The 12,575-nt window shown below is 34.4% G+C and overlaps 1 pseudogene; it reads right to left on the reverse strand.

The window, feature by feature from the left end:
• Positions 1-924: 924 nt before the first annotated feature.
• LOC125909538 (tubulin alpha-1B chain-like) lies at positions 925-2,280 on the reverse strand (annotated as a pseudogene).
• Between the last annotated feature and the right edge of the window lie 10,295 nt (positions 2,281-12,575).

Consider the following 12,575-nt stretch of genomic DNA (forward strand, 5'->3'; position numbering starts at 1 on the left):
AAGCAGCCCTGATTGGGGCCAGCACCACACCAAAGGGATTCCTGCCTTGGGGAGAGGGGAAGATAACCACACACACACCAGTCTCACCACAACCCAGCAGTGGGCTGCGGCAGACAACTGGTCTGACTTCAGGCCTTACCCACCAATGAAAGTTTCTCAGGGGATGCCAAGAGGAGAGTGCCTCCAGTTCAGTGCTTCTGCAGCCCTGCCAAATGTCTGATCTGATTCAACTCAAGCTCAGGGTGGCCCCAGACTCACCCACGAGCAACACAGAAATCAAGCCCCGCCTGCAACAGGCAAAGGGAACCATTGGAGACAATTGGACCGAAGGCAAACATGCCTCAACCACAATAGTAGGACATATGCAACACACTCAGAAGAGATCCCCTAAAGCCCCAGGTTCTGGTAAACTGAGGACGCTGTACTACAGGGCATCATAGGACCTCTTCATAAGGCCATTACTTTACTAAAATGTGTATTACATTCATTTATAGTTGGATATTAAGCCAACCTTTGATTATTGGGTTGACTCCTGCTGGATCATGGTTTATAATTCTTTTATATTAGATTTTAGTTTTTTGCTAGATTTAGTTTTATAGTACTCTGAGGATTTTTTTCACATATGTACTCTTAAGAAACATTAATTTTTAGTTTTTTTTTTTTTGGGGGATGATGTTTTGACATCAGAGTAATATTGAACTCATAGATTGAGTTGAAAAATGGACCCTCTTCATCTGTTTTTTTTTTTTCTTTCTTAAACCCTTTAAGACATAATGGAAAAATCTTACAGGTACACATGGAAAAGTAAGATGTGATCATAGTTAAAAGTGAAGACAATCTAACTAGAGAGCTTTGACGCCTGTCACCTAATGCAGAAGCTGAATTTCTGAGTGTGATAAGTTGCAGGGCTGAAAGGAATGGTAACTAGTATTTCTCTCCTTCTTCTTCACTCTCTCCTTAAACAAAATACACACCAACCTCCTCATAATCCTTCTCAAGATTATGGAATCTCATAAAGGATTTCTTAGGCCATGCCCTCCCAGTCCTCAGAAAACTCTCCTTCCTCCGCATCCTCACCCACATACCAGTGAATAAAAGCATGCTGAACATACATCAAGTCAAACTTGTGGTCCAGGCAAGCCTAGGCTGCAGGAATGGCGATGGTGTTGCTCAGCATGCACACAGTTTGCTGTACTGTGGCTAGGTCTCCACCAGGTACCAGTGGGAGGCTGGTAATTAATGCCAACTTTGAAGCCAATGGGGCACCAGTCCACAAACTGGACGTTGTGTTTGGTCTTCATGGTGGCAATGGCAACATTGACATCTTTGAGAACCACATCGTCATGGTACAACAGGCAGAAAGCCACATATTTACCATGATGGGGGTCACATTTCACCATCTGGTTGGTTGGTTAAAACCATGCATTAGTCATCTCTGCTGCAGAAAGATGTTCATGGTAGGTTTTCACAGCAGAGATGACAAGAGCACATGTGGCCAGGGGGAAGTGGATGAAGGGATAGGATACCAGGTTGATGTGGAATTCTGTCAGACCAATATTCAGGGCTCCATCAAATCTGAGGGAAGCAATGATGGAAGACACAACCTGGCTAGTAAGGCAGCTAAGATTAGTGTAGGTTGGGGATTCAATATTGAAACTTTTACGACAGATGTCATAGATGGCTTCATTGTCTACCATGAAGGCACAGAGTGCTCCAGGGTGATGTGGGTAGTGAGGATGGAGCTTGGGGTTCACCAAAAACTGGAAATCTGGGGGACTGGGTAAATGGAGAACTCAAGCTTGGACTTCTTGCCATAATCAACAGAGAGATGTTCCATCATTAGGGAAGTGAACTCAGAACCAGTTTCTTCTCCAAGCTGTGGAAAATTGAGTCACCCTGAAGACCTGTGCACTGGTCAGCCAGTTTTCAAATTCGGTCCAAGACCAAGTCAAGGATCTCCTTGCCAATGGTATAGTGCCCTGGGCCACAGTTATTGGCAGCATCTTCCTTGCCTGTGCTGAGCTTCTCAGGGTGGAAGAGCTAGCGGTAGGTACCAATGACTATGGGTTCCAAATTTAAAAACATTGCCCTGGGCACATGCTTGCCAGAACCTGTTTCACTGAAGAAGGTGTTGAAGGAGTCATCTCCTCCCCTAGTGATCTTGTCACTTGGCATCTGGCTATCAGGCTGGATGTTGTATTCCAGGCAGTAGAGTTCCCAGCAGGCATTGCCAATCTGGACACCAGCCTGGCCAATGGAGATGGAGATGTGCTCACACATTATGGCTATGGGTTAGCAGGTACAGGTTATAGGAGCATACAGACATTGGGTCCTGATGACTGTTCCTGACAAGCTAAGAGTTGAGGTAAGTAATGCACTCCCTCTTCATCTATTTTTTGGTTTTGGAGAAACTTGTTAAGGTTACAGTTTGGTTTTTAAATGTTTGGTAGCATTCACTAGTAAAGTCATCTGGGCTTGTTCTTTTCTTTGTGGGAAGTCTTTAAAAATATCAATAAAGGTATTTAACTGTTATAAGTCTATTTAGAATCTCTATTTCTTCTTGAATAATTTTTAATAGTTTGTGACTTTTCAAAAATTTGTCCATTTCATCTAGGATTTCTAATATGTTAGGATAGAAGTATTCATATCAGTCCTCTATATTCCTTTTTATTTTTACATAGTCAACATTTTTTTCATTCTTTTCTCTCTCTCTTTTCTCCTTATCATTCTCTTCTCCTTCTGGCATATGTACAATGTTGTGCTTGATGGTATCCCACATTTTTCTGAAGCATTGTTTACTTTTTCATTATTTTTATTCTTCTGTTTAGATTGCATAATATCTTGATATATTTTCAAATTTATTTTTTTTCTTTCTACTATATCAAATATATAGTTGTTAGCTTTAGTCATTTTTTAAAACCATTTGGATATACAATTTTAATTTCATAATTTTTATTTAATAATTAATAATTTTGATCTGTTTATTGATGTTCTCTATTTGACAGAAAATTTTCATCATATCTCCTTTTATTTTCTTTTGGTATGGTTGCCTTTAATTACTTAAAATAACTTCTTAGAAGTCTTTCTTGCTAAGCCCATCACCTGGGCCCCCTTAAAAGAAGTTTCTACTGCCTTTTATTTTCTGTCAATGGGTCACACTTTTCTATTTCTTTCTATGTTACCTAAACTTTGTTGGAAACTTGACATTTTATGTAATATATTGTAGCAACTCTGTATACTGATCCTTAATTCCACCCCAAGGATGCCTAGAATTGGTATAACTGCCTTATAATCAGCTAGGCAATGAATGGTAGTTTTGAAGATGTATCTAAGCCTTGGTTCTACAGTTCTATTATATACTTTAGAGAAGCCTAAAGCCACCTGTACAAAGAATTATTCACCGAATGTTCATTATATCAATATTTGCTGGAGAGAGAATAGGGAAAGAAAGAAGCAACTTAAATGTCTACCAGCTAGAGGATGGGTGAATGAAAATGTTTATGGGTAAATGGAATAAATAGATAAGTGGATAAATGGAAAAAGTGTTCTTTTACTTCTGTGTTCTAGCCACAAAATATAGTATCATTTTAAAATGTTAGTATTGGTTGTGGTGGGCACACAATATTTTTATTCTTTTACCATGATTATCCATTGCATATAAATATGATGTGAATAAGCAGTGCATAAGTAAAAGGAGAAAAATATATTATTTAAAGCATACCTGTACTCTAAAATAATAAAATAAGTACTTTAGGCTGAAGGAAAATGATTCTAATTAGAAAATATACCTACTCAAGTGAATGTAGAGTTACAAATAAGGTAAATGCATACTAAAATATAAACACAAAGGAAGACTCAACAATACAAAATTTAAAAAAATATCCTGACTTTAAATATAAAGACATAGATAAGTAGAAAGTAAAAGAATGTGGAAAAGTTGGAGCATGAATTCACTAATTATTACAAAACTGAAGTGGCTCTATGAATACCAGACAAAGTATGCTTCAGTTAAGGGAATATTAACAGACAAGGAAAGATATTTATTTTGATAAAAAGATCAAATAAACAAGAAGACAAGCAAATCTAATGTCTGTTCATCTAACAATAGAATTTCAAAGTACATTAAAAGACAATAAACAGATGGAAAAAATAAACTGTCCAATTCACAATATAGTTGGATATTTCAACCTTTCTCTTGTCATACGTGACAGAACAAATACACAGAAAATTGGTAAGAATATAAACATTAAAATTATTATGAAATATTTGTAACTAATTAATATTAATAGACATTACATTTAATAATTTCAGGCTACATATTATTTTAAAGTGAAAATGGAATATTCGCAAAGTAGACAATATTTTGGGCCATAAATCAAGTCTTAGTGAACCTATAAGGATTGGATTCATTAAAAATGTATTCTTTGAAGAGATAAAATTTAATTATGAATCAATAACCAAAATATATTTGTAATATTCTCAGATATTTGTAAATTAAATAACATACTCTGAATAACCGATGGGTCAAAGAAGAAATCAGAAAAGATGTCAGAAAAATTTTGAAAATTGAATAGGGTTAACTATGAAGTATAACATAATGAAATTTGAGGAATACAACTCAAGCAATGCTTAGATAAAAATTTATATTTTAACATTTTATTATAAAAGGAGAATGGTTAAAGTCAATGATCTAAGCTACCAAATTAAGAAACTAGATAAAAGAGCAAATTAAAGCCAAATTAGAAGGTAGATAATTATGAACAGAGAATGAACATCAATATGATAAGAAATGATAGATAAAATTATTGAAAAACACTTGCATCCTTGAAAAGTAGAAGTGAAGCCGTGAAACTCTAGCTAGACTGATAATAAGAAAAAGAGAAAACAGTAGTCAATAATATCAGGAATGTATGAGGCAATATTACAGATCTTAGAGAAAAAGAAGGGTAAGAATAATGGAGGATACAAATAAGGATAATAACACACTTAATGCTAATAATTTTAATGACTTAAAACAAGCTATCAAAACAAACAATATGCCACAGACTATCTGCACTATCCTGCATTTATTTTAAAAAGGTATATTCACAATTAAAAACCTTCTCTCTCTCACACACACACACAAAACCTTCTTATATACTTCCACCTTAAGTCATAAGGGAGTAATTTGTACTAGGCTTGTCTTTCTATAATGACAGCTAGAAAAGTTGACGAACAGGTATATTCACACTTGCTATAATAGTCAATGTATGACTGACCTGTGAAAAAAATAATCAATCAAGGTGAAGGTGCATCACTGTTGACCCTCTAATCCTCAGACATTGAATAGATAATAGGGGAGTATCATAAACAATTTATCAAATAAGCTTTTTTTTTTTTAATTTTTTTTTTCAACGTTTATTTATTTTTGGGACAGAGAGAGACAGAGCATGAACGGGGAAAGGGGCAGAGATAGAGGGAGACACAGAATCAGAAACAGGCTCCAGGCTCCGAGCCATCAGCCCAGAGCCTGACGCGGGGCTCGAACTCACGGACCGCGAGATCCTGACCTGGCTGAAGTCGGACGCTTAACCGACTGCGCCACCCAGGCGCCCCTCAAATAAGCTTTAAAACTTAATGAAATGTAAACTTTTCTTATAAGACACAAATCACATTATATTTAATGAAGAAAGACTGACTTCTAACTGCTAACATCAGGAAAACCAGGAAATGTAAAAACAAATCTGCTCCCATTACTTTTATTCAATATTGTACTGAAATTCCTAGTCAATACAAGAAAGCAAACAATATAGTGAAAGGAGTATAGATTGGACATGAAGAAATAAAACTGTCCTTATTTGCAAAAATGCTTGTCTACATAACTAATTCTAACATTTTTGTGAAAATGTATAGATCTCCGAACAGCCAAGACAATTTTAAAACAAAAGAACCAAGTTGAAGGGTGTATAGCATTTTGTTTCAAGACATACTGTGATGATACAGAAGTAAACAGCATATCATACTGGCATAAGCCCAGAAACAAAAATCAATATCACAGAATAGAATGCATAAATAGATACATGTGTAAGTGATCAATGATTTAATGAGGGTGCCAATGTAATTCAGTTTGGGAAGATTGTGTCTTCCATATGCTATCCTAGAGCACCTGGATATATCTTTTAAAAAAGAAATGAGCTTCAGCCCCTACCTCATAAAATATGAAAAATTAACTCAAAATGGACCATAGGCCTAAATAAAAACCTAAAACTATAAAATTCTAGAAGAAAACATAACAAAAAATTAATTGTGAACAGGATGTCAGACAAGATTTCTTAAGACAAAAATCCTCATAAATTGTAAAACAAACAAAATATAAAAAGCCTCTAAGACAAGGGATTAAAAATAATTTTCAAAAGACCACATTAAAAAGTGAAAAAGAAAGCCAAATGACAGAATACATTTACATTATCTAATTATGCAAAGGGCTTATTGTCAAAATGTATAAAAATCTCTTACGATAATTAGAAGACAAATGACAAAACAAAAATGGATGAAAGATGTTCAATATTTTAGTTATCAAGAAATGAAAAATAAAACACAATAATATATATTACTTCACACATACCTGAAAAGCTAAAATTGAAAAAAAAATGACAATAGCAAGTATTGGTGAAGATATGGAGCAAATGGAATTCTCATACATTTCAGATGGAAATGTAAAATGGTATTGTCACTTTTAAAATTGGTTTCCAATGTCTTATAACATTAAAATACACTTATCATACAATCCTACATCAAGGTATTTTACCAAGAGAAATAAAAACATACAACTGCAATAACTTCTCATGTTTATATAAGTTTGCTCATAAGAGCCACAAACTAGAGACAGCCCATATATCCATCAACAGGTGAATAGATAAACTGATTGTGGTACATTTATTCAATGGAATACAACACAGCAAGCATTAGAAAAGAACACACTACTTAAACATGTAACAAAACGAATGAATCTCAAAAATGTAGAGTGAATGAAGTACAATAAAGCACATATGGTATGATTCTATTATATAAAGTTTTAAAAAAGACAAAAATAATCTACAGTGATGTAAATAAAATCAGAAGTTGCTTGATTGAGGAATGAGGTTGTGTTCATGAGGTTTCATGTTGTTTGTGAAAAATTAATCTGGATCTACACATTTTACTTGGTTGTGCTTTACAGTAGGTAAATTACACCCAAGTAGAATGGATTTAGAATGTAGCACATGCCCTGAACAAAATCATTCAAATAGAACAAAGCCAAAACATAATGAAATTAATGAAAAATAGGTCTTTCTCCAGCCCACAGGCAAACACCATACACCATATACAGTTTAGGGTGTATGTCCCTAGAAATAGTATCCATCTATGACAATACATTTCATATTGAAAAAAAGTTAAAAAAAAAGAGACTACAATATCACTGTTGGTCTTGGTTTCCCAGATGTGAATAAACAGCCTTTTCCCTAATTAATACAAAGGAATGTAAAACATTTTGTAAAGTGTTTTTTTTTTTTTTAATGTTTATTTATTTTTGAGACAGAGAGAGACAGAGCATGAACAGGGGAGGGGCAGAGAGAGAGGGAGACACAGAATCTGAAACAGGCTCCAGGCTCTGAGCTGTCAGCACAGAGCCTGATGTGGGGCCCGAACTCACGGACCCTGAGATCATGACCTGAGCCGAAGTCCGATGCCCAACCGACCGAGGCACCCAGGCGCCCCATCATTTTGTAAAGTTTTAAAGTGAGTTTCTTTTGAACTAACATACAGTAGTACATATTCAATGGTTGCTTGTGAAATTGAGCTGAAATAAATTATGATGCATTTTTAGAATATAAAAAAAGCAAAAAAAAATCCTTATAAGCGCATAATTGATACCTTAAAAGGAACATTCAAAGATGTTTGCTTTTTATACCAAACAATAAAATTCTAAATTAAAGAAATCTCATTTCTTCCAGTATGTGAAAATAGAGGCCAAAAATAATGTTGTATTAAGTTTAATACCTATATTTAATCAATTCCAATGCTTTGGATATAATAGCAGACCAATACATAATTGTTTAATATAGCATATCTAGTTCTCCTCAACCTTGCTACCAAGACTGGAGAATATATTATGGAAAAGGAGCATGTGAAATGTAATTATCAGAGTTTAAGAGGGGGTTGTGTTTTAAATTCGTGTAGCAAATCAGGATTTTAAAAACCACTTTGCTGTACCAAATTTTTACAGCCTAGCCACTTGATTTATAAGGGTTATTTTTCCTTTAAAAAATCAGTAAGTGAAGTGCCATAATTTTTACTACAGATTTATGTCATGATGAAAAGTTGATCTATTTTTGGAAGATTAAACATAAACTACACAATTTTGATAAATGGTTAGTAATGAACAGATTTCATCTTACTCTCTCCCAATATGATTTTTTTAGCACTAAACTTTCTTGTCATATTCATATACATATTTAACTAAAGGAAGGATTTAATGATGAACATACATTGAAGAATAAAATCAGTTGTCTATTCAAAGAGAAAAGCTTTGAAATGAATAGAAGCAGAAATTACATTTTATGAATATGGGGATTCTGAGCCATTTTACCTAATGATTTGTTAGATTGTGAAAGTACACTCTTTTGTTGTGTGTCTGAAGAATTTTCTTCTTTCCCTTGTGTATTCATATTTTTAACAACAAATCATGCACATTCTTTTGAATTGATGTAAATTCATAATTTAAAATAACATTTACCTAGAACTGGCAAAGTAAATAAAATTTGATTAGACATCTGGTAAACCTGATAAATTCTCAACTTTTTTTCACTGGGATATTATCAGGCAAAACTGAAAAAAAAAACAACATATATTTTCCTCCAGTGATTTTACAGAGAAATATTTCAAGATCTAGATTTATGAGATAATTTTCTAGGGTCACCAAATGGATTATTAATAACACCAAAAGTGGGTAAGTATTTCTAGTCTATCAAAATTACCTAAATTACATAATAACTTGCTTACAATATTGTATTGTCTCCTTTTGTATTAATCTACAGCTGGTATTTTGAAATCATCAAGGCATTAATATTGCCTTATGAAAAAAAATATTCACTGTATGTGAAAAGTGTCTAAATTAGGAAGTCACTGTTGGACATCTTCAATCATTATTTTGGAGCATATTATTGGTTGTACTTTGAAAAATGACAGTTGAACTTACTATGTTTTAAATAGAAGCAGATGCCAACTGCTAAAAGAACAAAGAACAGCCTACATGACTTGAATGGGACCTATTGGGGATGCTTGGAAATCGTGGAGAAAAAGTAGGCTAGAGAGAATATATGAAGAATTAATCATAGAGTAGAATACTAGAATAGAATTCAACCTTCCAACAGAATCAAGACAGAGCCCATAAATCTCAATATGAAAATCAGTGGGTGTGACATCCAATGTTCTGTATTCCATACCCACCCAGATGTCTCATCTTTTTTTTTTTTTTGTATCAAAGGATTGAGAAATAAAGTGGCAATTTTTATTTTTATTTAAAACGTTTTAATCAGTAACTTGTTCAGAATGATGGAACTATTTTACAGCATGAAATTAAATTAAGGACACTTTACATTCAAGTTTGAGTAGTTTCCTTTTTATCTAATCTGCAATAGGTTCTGTATTCATTTTGTAATTAATTATAAAGTTCAAACTCTACTATGACGCTGTGATAATGTATTAACTAACATATAGGGGAATTACTTTAATTCTTATAGTTTCATTAGCACATTCAATCACAGTAATAGTATCTTTGTGTTTCAAATATTATAATGTTTTAACACATGCATGCACCACTCCTTCTGATTATGGCAGAGAGAGTTACTTAACTGAGCAGTTTTAAAACTTGAACTCGACAAATAATGAATTTACCATCTAAAAGAACCTATTCGAAAATTAGGGCCAACCAATTCAAAACAGTGATGACTGAGCAAATATCTTCTCAAAAAATGATTGCTGCTCTTGACTTAAATTAGAATTCAGATGAAAATACATTAATTTTATGAATGTAGAGGGTTTTCTCCTAAATAATAGCACAAAGACAATTAGACCTGTTTTGACAATCACTACTTTATCATTGAAATTATTGGAACTGGACTTTTGGACTTTTCTTAGAAATGAGCCCACATACGAGAAAATGGAAATTAATGGTCCTCATGCAAGAAGCTCTGAGAATGCCGTATTGCTCTAGTGGGCCTCCACTTGGCATGACATCTAATGGTCTCCTGCTATCTATTGTTTGCACCTTGAGAAATAAGATTATTTATGCCAGCCTTGCAAATAAGTACACAACAATTTATCAGCACAAATTGTTTTGTCAGCCTGCCTTATCCTATAGTTTTGCCAGTTAATGAACACTAACTTATTTTACCTCAGTAGCCTCACATAAATCACTGCTTGTTCTCAACAAACGTCAGCGGCAGTATTGTCGAAGTTGATAGCAGTACAGCCTAAGTGAGTTAAAATAACATTAGTATTTTATTTGTAGTTGTTTTTTGTAATGTTATAGGTATTTATGCCTATAAAGTTCTATGCCATTTTGACCTAAACATTACCTGCAGTTAATGTAGCATATTGATTTTATGTAGTTTTTCCTTTCTCCTTCCCCAAACTCCACAAAAAATCGTAATACAAAACAAAGGAAAGTCTTACACCAATAAGAAATCGGGGGAAAGAAGAGATAATAGCCTACTGGAAATTACAAAGAGGACAGAAGAATTTAGAATGGCATAGCAAACCACAGAATAGCTAAGAATTAAGCCAGCTCTGGGGAATTGGGGTGGGGTTGGGGAGAAAAGAAATATCAGGCTCTTTCTGGAAATTTATACCCAGAAAGGCTCACATGCCCACTTCTGAAGGTAGATTACGGAGGTGACAAAAGGAACATAGTTTGAATGTGTTAGGCCCTGTATTCCTTTCCTCATAATGATTATTTTCTGCAAATGTGGTATCACAGAACTTTCATGTAACCATCAGGACTGAAGGTGGGGGTGAATTGCAAAACTAAAAAGGGTGAAGTTACACACTTATCTTCATGACAAAGAGTAAAGCTCTCACACTCTGAATTTCTCATTACAATCCCTGTTTTTTAATGGCTACTTTCATTTGGATGTTTTCCTACAGGCGAACCATCCTTACTGATATAAAAAGTTTATCGGCAATTGACAGAGTTAGTGTCTGAAAAGTCTGTTTTAATATAGTGAAATAAAGTACCCTGTCCTCAAAGGGAAAAAAAATTTGATAAAGGTAACAAGGTTTAAGTCACATTCACATTCCACCGAAGTGTAATACTAGAACGAAGAGGAAGATGGAGCAGGAGTGTTCCTCCATGACCTGCTCAAACGCATCTGCTACAGATGAAGTAGAAAGGTCTGGGTCTGGATATGTTATTGATCCTGGGTTCTTCTGAAAGCAGTGGAGCATTTCTGTCTTTCTAGATGTCCATCCTACTATGTGTAATCAAGTTATGCACAAAATACTAATAATATTTGTGTAAACAACAATTTCCCTTTCTGTCCACTTATTTGTGTAATAATTATAAATAAGCATTTCATTACACATAATATACTACATTTAACCTCTACCTTAGCTGATTATGATACCCATTCTTTTTGTGTATGTTCCTACCATGTGCACTTCCCTGCTGGCTTACAAAGTTAAAGAACTATTGTTTCATGACATAATCCTTGTGATTTTTAGTAGTAATTTCCAAACTGCACACAGTTCTAGAGTTCTTCAGAGATGGTCAAAGGGCTTAAGAGAGAGAGAGAAAGAGAGAGAGACTGAGCTGAGGAGGGGCAGAGAGAGAGAGAGAATCCTAAACAGGCTCCATGCTGTCAGCCCAGAGCCCGATGCAGAGCTAGAACTCAAACTGTGAGATCATGACCTGAGCTGAAATCAAAACTTACTGGACTGAGCTACCCAGGTTCCCCAAGGGCTTTCTTAAGGGGCTAGTGTATGTATGTGTGTGCCTATGTATATTTGTGTATGGATGTGTGTATGAGCGTATATGAGTGCATGTGTGCACATGTATGGATCAGAATATATTTATGAAAGTGTATGTGTATGTTTATGCACTTATATGTGAGAGGGGTTTAAAGGAGTGTAGCTTCAGGTCCCCATTTCTTGCTTCAGCTACAGGAACTGTAATTACTGTAATTAGCTGTTTTGTTTTTAAAGCTCCTTATAAGTTTATATATGGAAAAATAATGTTAGAGAAAGATTAAGAATGTAAAAGGAGCTCGGCAAACAGCCCGAAATCATTTAGACCTACTTGTCTAAAATAATTAGGGACATATACACTTTCAATCCACATATAATCTTTCAATTTAATTTTAGCAAATATATCCAGCCTTCCATTCTGCTGAACATCTTTTTTTTCCATAAGCAAGATAGCTTTCCATAAATAGCCATATTTTGATCCAGATTTTTTTCTTTTTTCTTTTCCCTGGATCACTTTATGGAAGAATTATAATAAGCAGGAAAATTGGCAAAATCCAAGGATCAGGATGAAAAAAGAAATGGAACGGGGC

The sequence above is a fragment of the Panthera uncia genome (assembly GCF_023721935.1).
Source record: "Panthera uncia isolate 11264 chromosome B3 unlocalized genomic scaffold, Puncia_PCG_1.0 HiC_scaffold_1, whole genome shotgun sequence".
In the NCBI taxonomy this organism is placed as follows: domain Eukaryota; kingdom Metazoa; phylum Chordata; class Mammalia; order Carnivora; family Felidae; genus Panthera; species Panthera uncia.